Raw genomic sequence first — 21189 nt, forward strand, 5'->3', positions numbered from 1 at the left:
GTGGGATGTTGAGTGTTTGAGTGTTTTCTTGTGGGATGTTGAGTGTTTTCTTGTGGGATGTTGAGTGTTTGAGTGTTTTCTTGTGGGATGTTGAGTGTTTGAGTGTTTTCTTGTGGGATGTTGAGTGTTTGAGTGTTTTCTTGTGGGATGTTGAGTGTTTGAGTGTTTTCTTGTGGGATGTTGAGTGTTTGAGTGTTTTCTTGTGGGATGTTGGGTGCTTGAGTGTTTTCTTGTGGGATGTTGGGTGCTTGAGTGTTTTCTTGTGGGATGTTGGGTGCTTGAGTGTTTTCTTGTGGGATGTTGGGTGCTTGAGTGTTTTCTTTTGGCATGTTGAGTGTTTTCTTGTGGGATGTTGGCTGTTTGAGTGTTTTCTTGTGGGATGTTGAGTGTTTGAGTGTTTTCTTGTGGGATGTTGAGTGTTTGAGTGTTTTCTTGTGGGATGTTGGGTGCTTGAGTGTTTTCTTGTGGGATGCTGGGTGTTTGAGTGTTTTCTTGTGGGATGTTGAGTGCTTGAGTGTTTTCTTTTGGCATGTTGAGTGTTTTCTTGTGGGATGTTGGGTGCTTGAGTGTTTTCTTTTGGCATGTTGAGTGTTTTCTTGTGGGATGTTGGCTGTTTGAGTGTTTTCTTGTGGGATGTTGAGTGTTTGAGTGTTTTCTTGTGGGATGTTGAGTGTTTGAATGTTTTCTTGTGGGATGTTGAGTGTTTGAGTGTTTTCTTGTGGGATGTTGAGTGTTTGAGTGTTTTCTTGTGGGATGTTGGGTGCTTGAGTGTTTTCTTGTGGGATGTTGGGTGCTTGAGTGTTTTCTTGTGGGATGCTGGTTGCTTGAGTGTTTTCTTGTGGGATGTTGAGTGTTTGAGTGTTTTCTTGTGGGATGTTGAGTGTTTGAGTGTTTTCTTGTGGGATGTTGAGTGTTTTCTTGTGGGATGTTGAGTGTTTGAGTGTTTTCTTGTGGGATGTTGAGTGTTTGAGTGTTTTCTTGTGGGATGTTGAGTGTTTGAGTGTTTTCTTGTGGGATGTTGGCTGTTTGAGTGTTTTCTTGTGGGATGTTGCGTGTTTGAGTGTTTTCTTGTGGGATGTTGAGTGTTTTCTTGTGGGATGTTGAGTGTTTTCTTGTGGGATGTTGAGTGTTTGAGTGTTTTCTTGTGGGATGTTGAGTGTTTGAATGTTTTCTTGTGGGATGTTGAGTGTTTGAGTGTTTTCTTGTGGGATGTTGAGTGTTTGAGTGTTTTCTTGTGGGATGTTGGGTGCTTGAGTGTTTTCTTGTGGGATGTTGGGTGCTTGAGTGTTTTCTTGTGGGATGCTGGTTGCTTGAGTGTTTTCTTGTGGGATGTTGAGTGCTTGAGTGTTTTCTTTTGGCATGTTGAGTGTTTTCTTGTGGGATGTTGGGTGCTTGAGTGTTTTCTTTTGGCATGTTGAGTGTTTTCTTGTGGGATGTTGGCTGTTTGAGTGTTTTCTTGTGGGATGTTGAGTGTTTGAGTGTTTTCTTGTGGGATGTTGAGTGTTTGAGTGTTTTCTTGTGGGATGTTGAGTGTTTGAGTGTTTTCTTGTGGGATGTTGAGTGTTTGAGTGTTTTCTTGTGGGATGTTGAGTGTTTTCTTGTGGGATGTTGGGTGCTTGAGTGTTTTCTTGTGGGATGTTGGGTGCTTGAGTGTTTTCTTGTGGGATGTTGGGTGCTTGAGTGTTTTCTTTTGGCATGTTGAGTGTTTTCTTGTGGGATGTTGGCTGTTTGAGTGTTTTCTTGTGGGATGTTGAGTGTTTGAGTGTTTTCTTGTGGGATGTTGAGTGTTTGAGTGTTTTCTTGTGGGATGTTGAGTGTTTGAGTGTTTTCTTGTGGGATGTTGAGTGTTTGAGTGTTTTCTTGTGGGATGTTGGGTGCTTGAGTGTTTTCTTGTGGGATGCTGGGTGTTTGAGTGTTTTCTTGTGGGATGTTGAGTGCTTGAGTGTTTTCTTTTGGCATGTTGAGTGTTTTCTTGTGGGATGTTGGGTGCTTGAGTGTTTTCTTTTGGCATGTTGAGTGTTTTCTTGTGGGATGTTGGCTGTTTGAGTGTTTTCTTGTGGGATGTTGAGTGTTTGAGTGTTTTCTTGTGGGATGTTGAGTGTTTGAATGTTTTCTTGTGGGATGTTGAGTGTTTGAGTGTTTTCTTGTGGGATGTTGAGTGTTTGAGTGTTTTCTTGTGGGATGTTGGGTGCTTGAGTGTTTTCTTGTGGGATGTTGGGTGCTTGAGTGTTTTCTTGTGGGATGCTGGTTGCTTGAGTGTTTTCTTGTGGGATGTTGAGTGCTTGAGTGTTTTCTTTTGGCATGTTGAGTGTTTTCTTGTGGGATGTTGGGTGCTTGAGTGTTTTCTTTTGGCATGTTGAGATTTTTCTTGTGGGATGTTGGCTGTTTGAGTGTTTTCTTGTGGGATGTTGAGTGTTTGAGTGTTTTCTTGTGGGATGTTGAGTGTTTGAGTGTTTTCTTGTGGGATGTTGAGTGTTTGAGTGTTTTCTTGTGGGATGTTGAGTGTTTGAGTGTTTTCTTGTGGGATGTTGAGTGTTTGAGTGTTTTCTTGTGGGATGTTGGGTGCTTGAGTGTTTTCTTGTGGGATGTTGGGTGCTTGAGTGTTTTCTTGTGGGATGTTGGGTGCTTGAGTGTTTTCTTTTGGCATGTTGAGTGTTTTCTTGTGGGATGTTGGCTGTTTGAGTGTTTTCTTGTGGGATGTTGAGTGTTTGAGTGTTTTCTTGTGGGATGTTGAGTGTTTGAGTGTTTTCTTGTGGGATGTTGAGTGTTTGAGTGTTTTCTTGTGGGATGTTGAGTGTTTGAGTGTTTTCTTGTGGGATGTTGGGTGCTTGAGTGTTTTCTTGTGGGATGCTGGGTGCTTGAGTGTTTTCTTGTGGGATGTTGAGTGCTTGAGTGTTTTCTTTTGGCATGTTGAGTGTTTTCTTGTGGGATGTTGGGTGCTTGAGTGTTTTCTTTTGGCATGTTGAGTGTTTTCTTGTGGGATGTTGGCTGTTTGAGTGTTTTCTTGTGGGGTGTTTGAGTGTTTTCTTGTGGGATGTTGAGTGTTTTCTTGTGGGATGTTGAGTGTTTGAGTGTTTTCTTGTGGGATGTTGAGTGTTTGAATGTTTTCTTGTGGGATGTTGAGTGTTTGAATGTTTTCTTGTGGGATGTTGAGTGTTTGAGTGTTTTCTTGTGGGATGTTGGGTGCTTGAGTGTTTTCTTGTGGGATGTTGGGTGCTTGAGTGTTTTCTTGTGGGATGCTGGGTGCTTGAGTGTTTTCTTGTGGGATGTTGAGTGCTTGAGTGTTTTCTTTTGGCATGTTGAGTGTTTTCTTGTGGGATGTTGGGTGCTTGAGTGTTTTCTTTTGGCATGTTGAGTGTTTTCTTGTGGGATGTTGGCTGTTTGAGTGTTTTCTTGTGGGATGTTGAGTGTTTGAGAGTTTTCTTGTGGGATGTTGGGTGCTTGAGTGTTTTCTTGTGGGATGTTGGGTGCTTGAGTGTTTTCTTGTGGGATGTTGGGTGCTTGAGTGTTTTCTTGTGGGATGCTGGGTGCTTGAGTGTTTTCTTGTGGGATGTTGAGTGCTTGAGTGTTTTCTTTTGGCATGTTGAGTGTTTTCTTGTGGGATGTTGAGTGTTTGAGTGTTTTCTTGTGGGATGTTGAGTGTTTGAGTGTTTTCTTGTGGGATGTTGGGTGCTTGAGTGTTTTCTTGTGGGATGTTGGGTGCTTGAGTGTTTTCTTGTGGGATGTTGGGTGCTTGAGTGTTTTCTTTTGGCATGTTGAGTGTTTTCTTGTGGGATGTTGGGTGCTTGAGTGTTTTCTTGTGGGATGTTGGGTGCTTGAGTGTTTTCTTTTGGCATGTTGAGTGTTTTCTTTTGGGATGTTGGGTGTTTGAGTGCTTTCTTTTGGCATGTTGAGTGTTTTCTTGTGGGATGTTGGGTGCTTGAGTGCTTTCTTTTGGGATGTCGATTATAACTGCAGTCAGTTCGTCATCACTGTTGCACATGTCTGGTGTGCTTGGTTTGGTTTTGTGCAAATCGACAATGTAATTATTGTATGTGAATGAGAGTGTCAGTGGACTGTTGGACATCAAGTATTCTTCAATGTCTTGACTGTCCATACTATTTATGTTGTTTTCTTGGTTGATAAATTTAGTTAGCAGTGAATTTTGTTATGGTTAAGGATACTTCCTCGTTTTGTTGCTCAATCGTAAGAAATCCACTACGTTTAGTAATGTAACTGGTCCCTTTTCTCAATATCTTGCACGTGGTGCATCGATGGAAACTGTCATCTTTTGTCAAGGAATGTTGGGCGGTATGACATTTGGGGCATTGTTTCTTCATGTTGATTGATGCACCGGTGACATCTGTTGTTGATGTGTGTAGTGTGGGTGGAGGAATTTGGGTGTTATCAGTAGTGGTAGGTGTAGCAATTTTTCTGTGGATTGGTGTAATGGTGGATGTGCACGTTGTGGTGAGTGTAATGTTGTCATTATAGATCCCGGTGGATAAATTAGTGAAGCTATAAGACCTGCCAACATTGACCAGGTCTATTTGTGCATCCCACAAGGAAAGTGAGATGATGCCAGTTGCATCCGCCAGGCAGCAGGTCTTGACTTCACAGTCATTGTCACGGATGTTGATTGTAGTGGTAGTAATGTCCATTGAATAGACTGACGCCTCCAGTTTGGGGATCTGTAATGAATAAAATGTTAATAATTGAAGTACATCATGTTCATTGATTATTAATAACAGTTTAAGTAAGGAAAAGATTATTTGAACAAGCAAAGTTATTGGGACATTTACATATTATATTATATTTTTTTATTTTATCTAAACATTAATATATTTATATAGTAATTAATTGAGATAGTGGATGTGATGGTATTTGATGATGTGATAAATTGTGGTAATGAATATGCAGAAAATTGTTATTGCAAGCATTTTAAAATAATTTGAAAAATAGACCTGAAATAAGATCATAAATTATGCTGGAAATCATAAATAAATGTAAAAACAAAAATGTCTAAATGCAATATTAAATAGAATAAAACATATTTTGAATGAAAAGTAATTATATATATTGTATTGTTCACTCATAGTTCCATACATTACTTATTGTGTGGAGGTGTGGGGTCATACATATAAAACTAATACAAATTCAATATATATGTTACAAAAGAAAGCAATAAGGATTGTAAAACAGGCAGACTATTATGAATTTATTAATTTACAAGCTTTAAAATTTGTTGATTTAGTTGACCTTTATACTGCACAGACCATGTATAAAGTTTATAAGAATTGTGGGATTGTGTTCAGAGGCTGTTCGAAATTAGAGAAAGTCAGTATAAACTAAGACGAATGTATATGTTTAAAGGAGCACTTCACCCATTTCAACATTAATCTTTATTGAAAGTGGGTCATATATGTAGTCGAAATGTAAAAGAAATTTTGAATTTGGTGCCCTCTTGACCGAGAAAAGACAGAAAATAACTTTAGGGCGCATTTGTGTGTAAGACCACAACTCCCAGAATGCACCACGTTGCACAGCTCCGCAAGCCACTCCCACTAATCCAGAACAGCGCAAAGTCGCAAACATCAGAGAAATCACTCTTTCGTCTACTCTACAGGGCTAACGTTAGCTGCCAACAGAGTTAGAAATTCATTTCACACAAAATGTATAGTTAGTTGGCTGTGGCGAGCAGGACGAGGGACGTGAGAGCGGCGCGAGTGATAATGAACGACACCTGTGAGACGCACTGGTCTCTCTCGCGTCTCTCACCGAGGAGCGGACGCATAAAACGAGGAGCGACAGGGCAGATCGAGTGAGGAACAGGCCTGATTTTATGGTGTGTTTTGTTTCTGTTGTGTGTGGCCAGCATTGAGGGGCTGCTGGCTTATACTTTTGTTTTGTATTTGTTTATTTTACTATTAAAATGTTTAAATGTTCGCCGATTCCCGTCTCATTCTTCCCACAACAACGAACCCCGTTACATTGGCAAACTCATTAGCGAATTAGCAGCTACTCCTCATTTGTATTTCTTTCTATATGGTGAATTATTGCATGATACCTGTCCTGGATGTTCCAGTCAGAACATATGGGGTGCGACACTTGGATGGTTCACATCACAACACAAACGTCCGTGTGCACAAAACTCCATGTCCGTGTCTGCCTCTGACATTTCTTCTAGAAGGAATTGGCATTTTAGAGATTCTTTGCAGCAGACAGACTCTAGCTCGGTGTCCATAGGCGCACAGTTACAGCACGAGCACCACCAATTCGCTACAGCGCGAGCAAGCCCGGGCTTCTCGTCTGCGCCGGGCTGGTCTCCTGCGGCGGCCGCTGCCGCCGCCGCCGCCTCTTGTTCCTCCATCAGCCTCAGCTGCTCTTCGCTATATCGTGGCTCGTATAAATCGCCACGAACATCAGTTTCGAGCAAAAGATTTTCAAAATCCTCGTCTTCCATATCGTGTGTCGTAAATTCAGGCATTATGGTAAAAATCTAACTGCTTGAGCGCTTGTTAGCTTAGCTTGCTGTCTTCCAAGCCAGATGGCGGATTAATAGTTTAGTTTCTTCAGGTTTAGTCCCACCCACTGATCTGTAATAGGCCGGTGGGGTGAGTGGGTCCCACGCCCTTGAATAATAATGAGCTAAAGGCTGTAGTTTTCTTAATATGCAATGAAATTTATCTTCCGTCCTATCGTGACGCAAAATGACGATATTTACGTCACGATAGGACGGAAGTAAAACACTTAAATCCTTTTTTCTCCCATCTCAGAAAAAAAACAAGCAAAATTCCACCATCATTATAATATATGACTGGGTTTCTAACAATACAAACCTTAATGCAAATGGGTGAAGTGACCCTTTAAAAAAGTAAGAGCAAGAACTAATACAAAAAAATAGATGCATATCTGTTAAAGGAGTAAACCTATGGAATAATTGTGACAAGGTATTAAAATTGAGTAATTCACTCTGTAATTTAAAAAAAAATTTTAAAAACAAGGTGATAAATATTTATTAAACTCAATATGATTAATTTGTTTACGTTATATGTTAACTATTGAAATAATGTCTGAGATGTGTAAAATGTTCTTATGTAAATGTACGTTTATTTTGAAAAGTTAAATCCAGAGAGAAAAGTGCCGCTAATTGAGTAATTATGTACAAAAGGTGGGCATAATAAGCATAGGATTCAGCCTACACCATTTTTTGGTTGTTATGCATGTATGTATATCTGTATAATGAATGAAAATAAAATTGAATTGAAATTGAATTGAATCTTTATTATAGTGTCATGGATTATTCGCTTCACCAGGAATTTTTCTGTGTGTTTGTCCTGTTTAAGATGAGAATAATTAACAGAAAGAAAAATAAATCTAAACTAGAGGTCAAAGCACTGGTAAGAGTCTGATAGTTAATAGTGATTAGTCAAAAGCACTCAAAACTACCACTACAAATTCATGAACATAAATTACAAAGACACTTCTCATTTAGTTGTGATCACACAGGGCTCCAGACTAACTTTTTTCACTAGGAGCACAGTGGCCCCTAACTGAAAATTTTAGGGGCACAACCAGAAAATTTAGGGGCACACCCCGTAAATCAACATGCTAACCAAAATATTCACATTTCTACTAATTTCCACTGTGTTATTAGTAAATACTTTGATATTAGATGCAGAAATGACAATGTGCTGTTTCAAATTCACATTTTATTGTGCACTTTTATAGATGCAACAACAAGGTAAACCGACAGCACCATTGCTGTCATGGCAGTACAAATATATATATATAAAAAATATACCATAGATACATTCAGAAAAAGTGCCTAGTAACAAGTTACAAACGATACTTGACGTATGTAAACATTAGGGGCACTGGCCAATAACATTCCACTAGAACAAGTAGGCCAAAACAACGTGTGCCTGCCTTTACTCTCTCCCCCTTAGAGAAGATCCTCCTGTGGTCCACTAGGAGGCTCAGAAGGCCAGCCCTTGTAATTTGGCCTCCTAGACCTTTTACCCTGACTGAACCATGTTTGTACAGCTTCCTTGGCATCAAACTCTTGTAAACTAGGTCCCTCCATGCTAATTCGAATCAAGTCCTCCACAGTGTCTATATGCAGGGACCCCCTGACATCAGATTTAATCCTCTTCTGAGCAGAAAATCCCCTTTCACATACAGAAGAGGAGACTGGGAGGACCAGCATGATGTGCACAAGATGTAGGATGTTCTACAAAGATTGGATCATAAGTGTAGGTTTTATTTAATCAAAAAGTAATAATTACCAATTAAATGAACAAGGATGTGATCAAAATGGGGTACCTTGTAATCAGAGCAGAATGGCAACTTTGTTACCATCATCTCCCATAAGGCATGGTAAGACTTGTCCATGTAGTTCCTAAAGATGAATGTCTTCATGGATTGATACTCCTCTCTAGCCAGATTGGAATCACAGCCATTTCTGAAAAGAGTGAAAGGAAAAACTGACCAAACAATCTAGGTTAAGGATCAAAGTAGATGTTTGAAATGTTGCTCTGTGTTATACTTTTTATATCTTTGATAATTTAAAAAGAGTCACTAACCTTGTTAAAGACAGAGTTGAAGTGGTCTAGCAGGAAGTCCAGCTCCTCTGCACCATAGTCTGTCAGCTCTCGTTGCTCTGGCCAGGAATCATGACTGAATATCTTGAATGACTTCACTGCCTCGCTGATGCTGATGTAGACTCTTCATCTATCAAGGAATAGAAAGACGCAGTTGAGAGAAAGAGAAAGTTGAATGTGTCATAATGATAGTTTATCTTATTTTCACATATTTTTCTTTTAAAATATATAATTCTGTGCTTTCACTTACAAAGCAGACTGCTGAATCTTTGCTTCAAATGAACCAAAGTGCAGTCGATGGTTGCTCTCACTGCTTGTTGCAGCTTAGGTGTGCTTGCCATGGAGAGTCCTTCCTTTCCCAGCCCAGCAGCTTCACCTTTGACGATGATCCCCTGAGTTCACACAACATTCAACATTTTAGACAAGAATAAAAAATGAGTAAATATAAAATAAAATAAATCAACTTCAAACCTAATTAAAAAAATACTGCTCACCTGATACTTGTACAAAAGGTGTGTCTCCCCCTCACCCTCTTGTTGTCTTCTCTGGGCCTGAAGGTCTGCCAGTAATTCTGCCAGCCTACCACCCGGCTTGCATCTCACTGACATGGCCTCAATAGTTGCAAGGAGATTCTCAATTCCATTCACAGCCTGTAAAACATTTAAGTTGTAAAAACACATAAAAGGTAAACGCTACATATTCCTTGATATTTTTTTTTTTTTAACATTGTTTTAATAAGTTTAAACTATTCTTCTTAACATGTCAACATTACCTGAGGCAAAATAATATAATTTCTTTGGAGAAGAAGGCTGAATTTGCTTATGGCCTCAAACAAGTCAGCCAAGAAGTGACAGAAACCCACAAAGCTTCCATCTTCCATCATCTTCTTGACCTGGAAGACATAACCGATTAATAACCACTAACCACCAATATCAGTTATTTTGAATGCCTCCCAAATATGAAATCATTTTGAAATTAAATACAGACCTTCCTTGATCTTTCAGCAATATCAGCATTGGTGGATGATGCAGTCAAATGTTCCATGTGGTAATAAACTGCTGTGAACTGGCCATGGTTCTGCAGATGTCTATCCTTTCCTCCAGGTTTCAGCAAGGTTTGCAGGGCCCGGTTCACATGTGGAAGCCAGCGTGTCCCACTGACAGTACAGTCGTAGACGCTTAACCCTCTGGGGTCCAAGGTGTTTTGGGCTCCTTGAGATGTTTTGACATGCTCTGACATTTGTGTTTTTTTCAGTTGCGTATAAACATATTAATGGCACAGGTGAAATTAAACTCTATTTAGCACAAACAGGACTACCATAATGTGTGAGCAACATGTATGTACAAGTTTGTATTTTTGAGAGAATATTGTTTATGCGTGGTTATTGAAAAAACTAAAAAATAAAGTTTTTGAAATAAGGACACAAAAAACATACTAAATATGTGTCCACAAGATTTTTGACTAATGGACGTTGTCGCCTAGAGTTTTTGCTTCAAAATGATCTGAAAATCATCCTTCCTAATCATTCACATAAAACAATAGATTGTTTTAAATTGTGAAAAACATTTTTTTGTTTGCCAAGGCAATATGCGGATGGGCGGAACGGCCCAACCCCTATCATGAATAATTAAGTGGTTCTCAGACAGTGACCCTGCATAATAATGAGCCTTTCATTCAGGGGTGTCACACAAGAAAGAATGCAAGGACAATATGTATATATATATATATATATATTGTCATTGCATTCTTTCTTGTATATATATATATATATATACACACACACACACACACAAACACACACATATATATATATATATATACAAACAATCAAAATATAAATGAAAGCCAAAAGCACATTTTTGTCATACCTGGAAACAAATCCTGGTCAAATGCTATATGGGCCATTCTACAGAATTGGTTCAAAGTTACAGTTGGAAACATCTTGAAAAGAAAATAGTCTTTTTCCATAAATGTCTTATAAAGTTTTATTTTTTAAAGTAGACCAATACAATAAAAATAAACCAGTCGCATTTCAAAGTCGCTCGCGAAATGACCGCCAGGTGGCGCAAAGGTCCACCTCCTTCAAGTCCCAAAATGTGCATACATCCTTCACAAAAGTATTCCATCCGGCTCCAGGGGGATAAACGAAGGCCTTCTGAGGGTAATCCGTGCCGTTTTGTCGTAAAAATATACATATTTAAAACTTTATAAATGAAAACATCTGACTTCCGGCAACGATCGACGCGCGTTCACGGGTGATGGAAGTCGGCGTACGAGGTAGGACGTAGCGTAGGAACCGTCGTGACGTAGACGTTGTTTTGCTCTGCTCTCTGGCTGCGCTGGCGCCTTCGTTCTACGTCACGACGGTTCCTACGCTACGTCCTACCTCGTACGCCGACTTCCATCCGTGAACGCGCGTCGATCGTTGCCGGAACTCAGATATTTTCATTTATAAAGTTTAAAATATGTATATTTGTACGACAAAACCGCACGGATTACCCTCAGAAGGCCTTCGTTTATCCCCCTGGAGCCGGATGGATTACTTTTGTGAAGGATGTATGCACATTTTGGGACTTGAAGGAGGTGGACCCCATTGCTTCACATTATATCCACTGAAGGGTCTAAGACATTTTCTAAAATAACTGAAAATGTGTTCGTCTGAAACAAGATTGACATATGCATCTCGAACGGCTTGAGGGTGAGTAATGCATGTGTTAAAGAGCATATTGTAGGTAAAAAAAAAAATCTAAATTAATATATAACCTTGTATGAAAATACCATATGAAAAGGTAATGCAGGATTTAAAATGTTTTAAAACGACATAAGGGCACTAATTTAGTAGATAAAGTGAGCGTTTCTTGGACTGCTCGTAAAAACGGCTTTTTTTTCAACATCGCGTCATTTTACGTCACGCTAGGGAGCCTCAGCCTCGCCTCAGTGCAGAGCAGGCTGGCATTCAGTGAGAGCGGCCGTGAGTCAGTGTGTTTTCGGTAGTTTTTGTATTTCAATCTATCATCGTCATGGTAAATTATTGTGTTTGTGGAGGTTGCAAAAACTCCGGCCTGTCAGGACATCGAGTCCACAGGTTTCCCACACAAGAAAAACGGTACTGCTGTATATATTTCGTGCCTGGTGCGGTTTGTGCAGGTGAAGAGACGGGATTTCTCTTCCGCATCGGCTTCGAGAAACGCGGTCGTGTGTAGCTTTCACTTCAGATCGTGTGTAGCGTTCACTTCAGATCGGAGGATTATCATCCCGGCGATATGATGGAGTTTAACATGGGATGCCGAAGCAAGAATATTGATCGTCGTATACTGTACCAATGGCATCAAATAGTGTGATATAGGTAGTCATGCCCTAAATAGAGGCAACTTGTAATTGAAAAACAAAATTACTAGGTTGATTAAATATTCAAATCTTTAATTTTCTGTTTATGTTATAACCCAGATGAAAAATATGTTTTAAAAATGTACTTGAGTATGTTTTTAGTAACTTACAATAGAAATATACTCAAGTATAGTTTTTATACATTTAATAGTATACATCTACCCTAAACATACTAATGTCTGCTGGCCTGATATACGATGGTAATAATCTGTACAATATTGTGAGCACAGTGTATCGTTAGCGAACGTGTATCTATAAGCACGTCTCTCACCAAGACACCTGTCCTGTTCTCCACTGGTTCTCCTCACACCACAACTCAATGTGTCTCTGACCGTTCTGTCTGACATTAATCCTGGCCTGTCCCTACTCTCTTGGCAGCATAGCAGGCTCATAATTGTATGGCTGTAGTCCATAATTGTAAGTAAGTATTTCCTCAGCGTCCGAAATGTCATTGCGATCCATTGTTTTCCTGTTGTTTGAATCGACCGCTCTCCCGCCCGTTACGTCACGCCCACCACACCCATTTTCAGACGCGGAAGTAAAATTTTCTCACAAAAACGACTCCAGAAGCTTATGTAGCGTATTTATAAGAATATTTTAAAGAAAATCTAGTTCCTACATTATTTTTCTATACATTGACTCGTTGGGTCCTCTAACCTGCAATATGCCCTTTAAATATCATTTTTGGCCGAACTATCCCTTTAACATTTAACTTATATGCGAATGTTGTACACCACAACATTACAAACTTTCAAGACTATCAATGTTATAAAATGACCAGCTTCTAAAAACAAATGTATAGTTGTCTTTGTAAAGAATTGCTTGCTTATATAGCTTTGGAGCCGCTGCTGTGACACTGTGCAAACGCTTCCAGTGTGAATACTCTCGCGCGTCTGCAGCTGCAGTGACGGCAAGTGCCGCTCACGCTTGCGGTGTGAAACCTATGTGTGAAACGACCAGGCTGCATTGAAAGGTAACTTCGCGTCTGCTGCCATGTTGGATCCATAGGTATAAACAAACTGCTTCGGTGTGTCGCATAGAGGTCGTCATCGTCTTGCTGCTCCCTCCCCGTTCTGTGATTGGTTCCCTAAATGAGGCGAAAATCTGGATCATGGAATCCATACTGCCTTTCAGCATGAATAAAATCGCGCTGCGGGAAGGCAGCATGGGGAAACCCAGACTAAAAAACACATATGTGACCAGGTGTAAATGGAATCGTTTTGATAAATCAGATAGCTATCCGATCTGAGAAAACGCATGAAGTGGCCAGGTGTAAACAGCCCCTTAGAGACAAAACAGTCATGATTGGGTGCAGAAATCATTTATACCAGGGGTCCAACACTTTTTTAGTAACAAAACATTTTTTCTAAGTCAAAGTTACAAAGTCACATTTGTTTGTAATTGCAAGTGCCTTGTGTCAACATTACCATGATCAATAACTGAATATTTGTAAAATATCTAACCTTGTAGGGGTTTTAAAGTCACCATGAAATTAAAATTCTAATTTTTTTTTATGGAATATTGGAGTGTTTATTGTAAATGGCGAGACCAGCTGACTGCAGAGGTGTTTGCCCTGGAGGAGGTTCCCATCGACCACGACTACTTGTAACAGGCAAGTCAGAGAACTGTAAAGCTACAATGGCCAAGACCAAAAATGAATGTCCATAGAATGGGTTTACATGTTGAAATATTTTACGGTTTGATTTGAGGATGTGAGTTAATTTCTTTTATTCTTCCCTCTTTTTGAAATGATATCAGTGAGATGGCAGCCATCGATTGAGTCAGCCCTGCAAACCTGTTGGTATACAATGCAGTGGACAGTGGAAATATGCAGTCAAACACTCTGGAGACCATCCTAGATGATGTCCCAGCGGCAGAGAGGCCTTACCAGCGTCTCTATTGTGGAGCCCACCCAGGTCCAGCAGCACCACCAGGGTCTCCCTGCTCAGCTGAAGTCTTGTTTTATGTACTGTTAATTTAAATTATGTTGTCAGATGATATATAAGTTATGTTGTAAGTAGTTTTAAAACTTAATCTATATAATTATTTATTTTCTATTTCAAATGTTATAACAATTTGTAATTTTTCTCTAAATTGCCCGTCATTAAAAAAAAAACAATGTCCAGACCTATTTATTTTTATGTCATATCCCAACACAACTTAATTGTTAAAAAATAAGCAATGTACAGAAATGGAGCAAAAAAATCATGTTTATTATGTCATTTCAATAAACTGTACACAACTTAAGTTTTCTCATTTAGAAATAAACACCTCATTTAAATTAAACTTAGATTACAAAAATAAACTGTACAGAACTTAAGTTTCCTCTTTCTAAAAAAACAACAACAACAAAAACACTACTGCTTCTCCACCATTCTCTCAAGAAGAGCAAACAGCCTGTCCATCCTCTCCCTGCTCTCTCGAGCTCTCCTCTCCTCTGCCTCCCTTTGCAGTGCCATGTCCTCTCTAATTAAAGCGATTATTTCATCCTCATAATACCGCTTTCTCCGTGCGGGTGCAGGTGCTGGTTCTGGTGGTGGTGCGGCTGCTGGTTCTGGTGGTGCGGGTCCTGCTGGTGGTGGTGCTCTTGGCTCCTCCTCCTCCTCACCGTGGGCACCCACTGCTGAACTCGGCCCTGGTCTGCCCTCAGGGATGGGGGCAATGAGGACAGGGGGGTTGGTGGAGTGCCTCTGTCCCAACACCTCATCCATGAGGACAAACCATGGCCAAGTTTCAGCAGGGGGTTTCCCACTCACTCCCTCACCTGTCCCTGGACACTTGCAATCCTAAGGCAGAGCAAATAAAGCATGCCTGTTAACAACAACGACGGCACAATAAATTTAAGCAAAGATGTGTGTATCAGCTTTCTTACTTTGTATTTTTTTTTTAAGTTGTCCCATTTCTTTTTTGCCTGCATGGGAGTTACCTTCCCCAGCAGACCCATTTTCTCCAGAATTGCTCTAAAAAAGCAGAAAAGGATACTTTTATGAACACAAAATTATGAACACATGGGTGCAATCTTAACTTTGGTGCATTGTTAACACTGCAAAATATGACACATAAGGAAAATACTTCAGAAATCATATTTCTGGATACTCAATTTAGTTAAATCCTTTATAGCTTACATGACAGCACTACAAAAAAACACACAAAAGTGAAACCCCATTGCCTTATCTACTGCTTTTCTTATTGTTGTGGGCTTTATAGGATGAGTAATATTTCTTATAATACACAAGTGAGACAGAACTACTGCAAATATTACAAATAGGTTGTTGTCTTACCCCCAACCCACGCTGGCGGAGTTTTTCGCCCCGGTAAACAAATGGTCATTTTCAGACTGCAATATAATGAATTGCGTTGTCTGCTCCTTGCTCCCTGAAACAATTATTAAACTAATATTAGCACAAGTTTTGCCTCAAACCACCTGACAAATGAAGCCACGCAATGGTGATGAAGGAGTTAAGATGAAGTTTATAAGAATGACAAATTGAGACTTTTAACTCTGGTTTTGCTAGCTATTGAAGTAAATGAAAACATAATACTTACATTTAAATGTGAACTTGCAGTGGTCCATCGTACTCTCGGCCGTCATTTTTTAAACGAGAATGCTGTCGTACTGAATGGCTTCGAAGGATGCAGCCTATTCGTCCTTCGAAGGACGCACCTTGTAGCCTTCGTAGGATTCCCGAATTGCGCATTCAGGTGTTCCCGATTACCGCTCCTGGTGCCAAGCAACGGTGGAGAGTATACAGCTGCCATCATGATAATTAATTTATTATAATCGAGTGAACAGCTATGGAGACAAAATTGGCTATTGTACTTTTTATGTTTTATATTTTACTGGAGACGGTGAGGATGTTTCACTCATGTATTTTCGGCTTAGCCAAGACCATGGCCAGAGCTGTTTTACTGCGTCCCAATTCAGAGCTGCGACTCCTGATTCGCCGGATTACATATAAATATATATACATTTTATTATGTAGCCCTACATAAATGGACCATGGTGAATATATTTACACAGGTTTTCAACCCCATATTACAGAGCCCGGGAAGTCACATGTGGGGAAAAAACAAAACAATCCGTGGCGACAGCTTTGCAATCCGTTACCATTTGTTTATAAACTGTACTCACGAATTATTAAACTGTTCCCTCGGTTTAACAAATCGTGCACACGGATTAAGTTAACTGTGCCCACGAGTTCCTAATCCGCGCTCTCAGATTTTGCAATCTGTACCCACAAATTAATAAACCGTGCCCACGCTTTTGCAATCCGTTCCCACGGGTTTGTAAACTTTACTCACTGATTTGTGGCCTCTCCCCCAGTCTGTGCCAACCAGACCACCTGTTTATGCGGGATGCATTTCATTATGTTTAAACTTAACTTTTTAAAATTGCTAGTTTCTTGAATTTCCTCAAAAAACGACATTTAGGCTACTTGTATCTTTGAAGTCCATTTTTTGGGGATTAGAAACCTCAGTATAATCGAATAAGCAAAACAAGACTTCACATAGGCCTATAAAAAAAGAAATATAACACACACAGAATAAAACATTCATAAATTATTTTATGATTAACATATTACTGTGTCCAGTGAACTCTTTTATAGTTATAAACGCAAATAAGTATCATTATTAAGCAATTCGTGAAATGCCAGTGATAATACAGGTTAGACATTAATAATACAGGGCTAAGATTATCACAAATAAACACACGATTGACGCATATCCAGGTGTGTGTGGGAGTGTGGAGCTCGCACTGCATGGCACGGAGGCGCAGGCGCGAACACTTGGATTTTACTAACAGTGGAAACAACTTAAAATCGGCTACTCTATCATTTGTGCTCAAACAGAAAAGAATAATGCTTACAGAAAACCATCCTACATTTTATTTCTTGTTCCAGAAGCCATTTTACTCGAATATACATCACAATAGGGACGATAATACTTTAGAAACTTTCGTTTCATGCCAACTTTAATGCAGTAAATTCTCATCAATCTTTTCCCATATTCAGCATGTGTCATTCAAACTCTTTCCAATCTTTTAGAGTGTTGTTTCAGACAGACATATATCTGAACACCTGTCACCTGAGGATTAGTGTTCGATTACTGTTATTTGCCTTGTTAACTTATTTTAGGCTAAAGTTAACTTGGATAAAGGCGGGTTGGTGTTGCCTTTTTTGTTTTCACTAATCTCGTGGTGACTAATGTCATATTTATGACTTTATGACTTTCAGATAGTGCAGAGACAGGTGGTTGTCGGCTCGCACTGCACAATGGGCCAATGAACTATAAGCAGCAGCGTGATGTTAAGTGAATGTAAAATTGAATTAAGTGAAATTATATTTAATGTTTACAAGTCTAACGATTATATATAGTAATATAATTATTTTATGTTTTATAAGTATTATATATTTAATAGATAATTCTTACAATACTTATTCATATACACAATATATCCTATATTCAAGTTTAAAATAACTTAAGCATCTGTCTGTATGTTACAGTTGGTGTATGCAGGAGAAGAAGAGGAGATCAGGATTTCCAAAAACAATATACTTTACTTAAAGGGGGGGTGAAATGCTGTTTCATGCATAGTGAGTTTTTTACACTGTTAAAGAGTTGGATTCCCATGCTAAACATGGACAAAGTTTCAAAAATGAAGTTGTAAGTTTGATGGAGTAATTCTGTTCCAAAAATACTCCTTCCGGGTTGTCACAAGTTTCGGAAAGTTTTTTTCGAATACGGGCGTGTGTGACGTCAGAGTGGCCGGAATTTCCTTATACGGGTCTTAAGGGCACTTCTCCCGGAAGGGCGCGCGCGCATCTGTAGCCTAGTGCGTGCGAGAGTACGCCTATGCCCATCAGAGCGCTGGGTTCGGTCGGCTGCGCTGCAATTAAAAAAATGGCACCAAAAAAGTGTGTTTTTGGTTGCCAGGGCAAGACAACACTGCACAAATTTCCAAAGAACCCAGCGTTAAGGGACCTGTGGATGGATTTTGTTTTTCCAGAGCAGCAACGGAGTTGTGCAAGTGTTTTTGTTTGTTCCCTTTATTTCGAGGTAATAGTTTTATAAACAAGGCCCAGTTCAACGCCGGATTTGCAGATCGCCTAATACTTAAAGATGGAGCAGTCCCAACGATAAAGGTTCACGGTCGTGCGTTGGAACCGCAGGCGGTGAGTAAAACTGCTTCAAATGTCTGAGTTGTTAACTATCGGCGTGTAAGCACAGCAAGTAAACAACATGATCACATACAGTTAATGTATATCTATGGAGCATGCGATGTATGGTGTGTGTGTGTGTGTGTGTGTTTAAATACATTTGTTTAGCTGGCCACTGTAGGTGTCAGTTTGTTTATTGTAAAAATAAATCATGTCCTCATAAACCACGAGTCTGTCTGTTTACAACACACAAATGTTATAAAACTCGCGCATGACATGGTGTTCTAAAAACACTGCGCTCAAGTTCAAATCATTTCTATTTTTTAAAAAAACGCTCGAGACCTTATGGTTTTCACCCATTTCACAAAAACGCGTTCTGTATGAACGAGCCCTTAGTATTGTTTAGATCCTTGTTCTGCATGGGATTACTATCTGATTGTTAGCCATGGTTTATTTTCGGATGTCACTCACAGCTTCCAGACGCTCTCAACGCAAAAGCTTCGCGCGCTCGTGTCGTGATTATTTAGCTCCGCCCACACGGCACGCCTCCACCGGCTCGGGTTTTTCCGGAAAGACTCGGTACAGCCTATCTTTCTTTTATAAATATAATAAAACTAAAGACTTTTTGGAGATATGAAGGATGCAATACTACTCTATAGGTACTCAAGATTAACATGAGATTGAGTGAAACAGAGTGTTTCACCCCCCCTTTAATAAAACAACAAACAGGTACAGGCAGAGGATACAAACACACCTAACATAAACGATAACCGACCAGGAGTGAGGGAGAACACAGGGTTTAAATACATATAGAACAGAATGAGGAAACAAGGCACAGCTGGGGCAAATGAACTGATAATGACAGGTAAACAGGTGAATTAACTAAACAGTAACGAGGAGCGGGAAAATAGAAACAGGACTGAACCAAATACAAATACGGGTATGTGAGCTGGCTGAATAAACATCATTTTTATTCATATCTTTCACATTTACTGCAGTCAGATTCACCGTGTTCACTCACATGGCTGTGCACTTGTAATGACACATTAAGGTTGTTAAGAGGCTAAAAGCAGGTTTAAAACTTGTCCCGTTTAAGTCAACAGGGCATAAAAACAAATTTTCTAACAGGGTGTACATTTTAAAAAGAGGGTAACACGGTGAAGGCAACACCGGTTTTTGTCGTTGTTATCTGTACTGACAGCACTCCAGATTTACAAAATATGAGCTCAATGTTAAAATTGACCGGAGTTTTCCTTTAACGTTTGAACAACGTTACCATGGGAGTGAACGGAGTTGTCAGAAAGCTTAATAAAGTTTGACTTTATCAGACTTTTTTGTTGACATTCCCTTTAGCACATCTAGTGGATGCATAACGCAAACCCAGTCAAACGTTTGACTGCAGTATCTTATGCGCCTTATAATCCGGTGCGCCCTATATATGAAAAATGTTCTAAAATAGGTCATTTATTGAAGGTGCGCCTTACAATCCGGTGTGCCTTATAGTGCGGAAAATACGGTAGATGGATTGGCAGACCTTGAAAGGGAGTGTGTGTGCTGTCCTTGGATGAAATGGCAATCACTCCAAGTGTGGATCTGCACATGATCACAGTATGGTGATGTCACTTTGCCAGGTCACACAGGAGTAGCAACACATGCTTGTGTGTTTATGTTGGCTGGAAACACAACTCGGTGGAAAGTAGTGGCTTATCATTACAGTGGCAATTGTACAATGGAGCAGATTACAGGTCAATGATTATCGAAATAATACAGAGGGCAGCATCCATAGGGCTACATGTGCTTGATGTCACTACTGATATGGGTAGCCCTAACCAGGCCATGTGGAAATCCTTTGGGGTCGACAACACCAAAACATCTGTGCCACATCCAACAGGACCAGACAGTTTAAACTGTATGTCATGCCTGATGTCCTACATCTGGTAAAAAATCTAAAAAGTGCCCTTGTCTGTGGACAGGTCTTAAAGAAGGGATGGCATTAAAAATACTAGCTCCCCATCTGTCAGCTGCAGCCATCGGGCCAAGCCACTTTGAAAAAATGAAGGTTGGTCTGCTCTTAATGTATTTAGTAAGGCAACAAGTGTTGGGCTGAAATATATGGTGCAGCAAGAAAACCGCCCTCTCTCCTACCTGACTACAGCATGGTTTCTGGAGCAAGTTAATCATTGGTTTGATCTTATGTCATCTCGCCATCCAATTACAGCCCTGAGCAGGGTCAAGATGGAGGAGTATGAAAAGGCCATCATCTTCCTACAGGATATCATCCATCTGTTCCATGGGATAAAGATTGGTCATAAGGGAGTTTGGAAGCCTGTTCAAAAGGGGTGATAATGGCAAGAATATAAATGTTGGCCATACAGGAGGAGATTCTGACACGAGGGCACAGGTTTGTGTTAACTTCAAGGTTCACACAAGACTGCCTTGAAAATACATTTAGCCGTGTGAGGTCTGAAAATCCCATACCACCTCCAGTGGAATTCCATCATGGACTGAGAATTATATCTGTAGGGCAGTTCCTCCCCTCCATCAGATCTGGGAGCTACCAGGAAGACCACAGTAGCTTTTTAGCAGACTTCCTAGACACAGTGGAATAAAGTATCGCTCCATCAGTCAGAGTGGAACAGCTGGTGGTGGAGAACAGAACAGCACCTGACCTCACAAAAACTGAGAAATGTATTCTCTTCCATCTTGCAGGCTACATTGTCCACAAAATAATCAGATTTGCCAGCATCTGTGGAAAATGCAAACAGCAACACAACACACTGATGACAATCCTGCTGGAGATAACAGCATCTTAGTAAACTTAAAAGAGTTCAAGGCAGGTGCTCTTTGTTGTCCCTCCCAAGAAGCCTATGACTTAACTCAACAAATTGAGAAACTATTTAGGACCAACACTGGTTCCTCCCTCATGGAGTTTCCCAACGCAGTGGATGTCTTGAGGAAAGAAGCTCAGTCACTCTCCAGCAGGCTTGCATCATGCTTTGGAGTACAAGAAAAAAATCTCCAAAGTTTTTATTAGGCTGAGGTTGAGGCGAAAAAAATACGAA

At 40.0% G+C, this 21189-nt stretch overlaps 1 long non-coding RNA gene across 1 annotated transcript; it reads right to left on the reverse strand.

Annotated features, from left to right (window-relative positions):
• Positions 1–8125: 8125 nt before the first annotated feature.
• Positions 8126–8674, reverse strand: LOC130071715 (uncharacterized). The gene is made up of 3 exons (XR_008804034.1): positions 8565–8674; positions 8305–8443; positions 8126–8212 (listed from the first exon to the last, which is right to left on the reverse strand). It is a non-coding gene; the product is annotated as an uncharacterized LOC130071715 (long non-coding RNA).
• Between the last annotated feature and the right edge of the window lie 12515 nt (positions 8675–21189).

Source organism: Rhinichthys klamathensis, unplaced genomic scaffold, assembly GCF_029890125.1.
Source record: "Rhinichthys klamathensis goyatoka isolate OS25496 unplaced genomic scaffold, OSU_Roscu_1.1 h1tg000452l_1, whole genome shotgun sequence".
Lineage (NCBI taxonomy): Eukaryota > Metazoa > Chordata > Actinopteri > Cypriniformes > Leuciscidae > Rhinichthys > Rhinichthys klamathensis.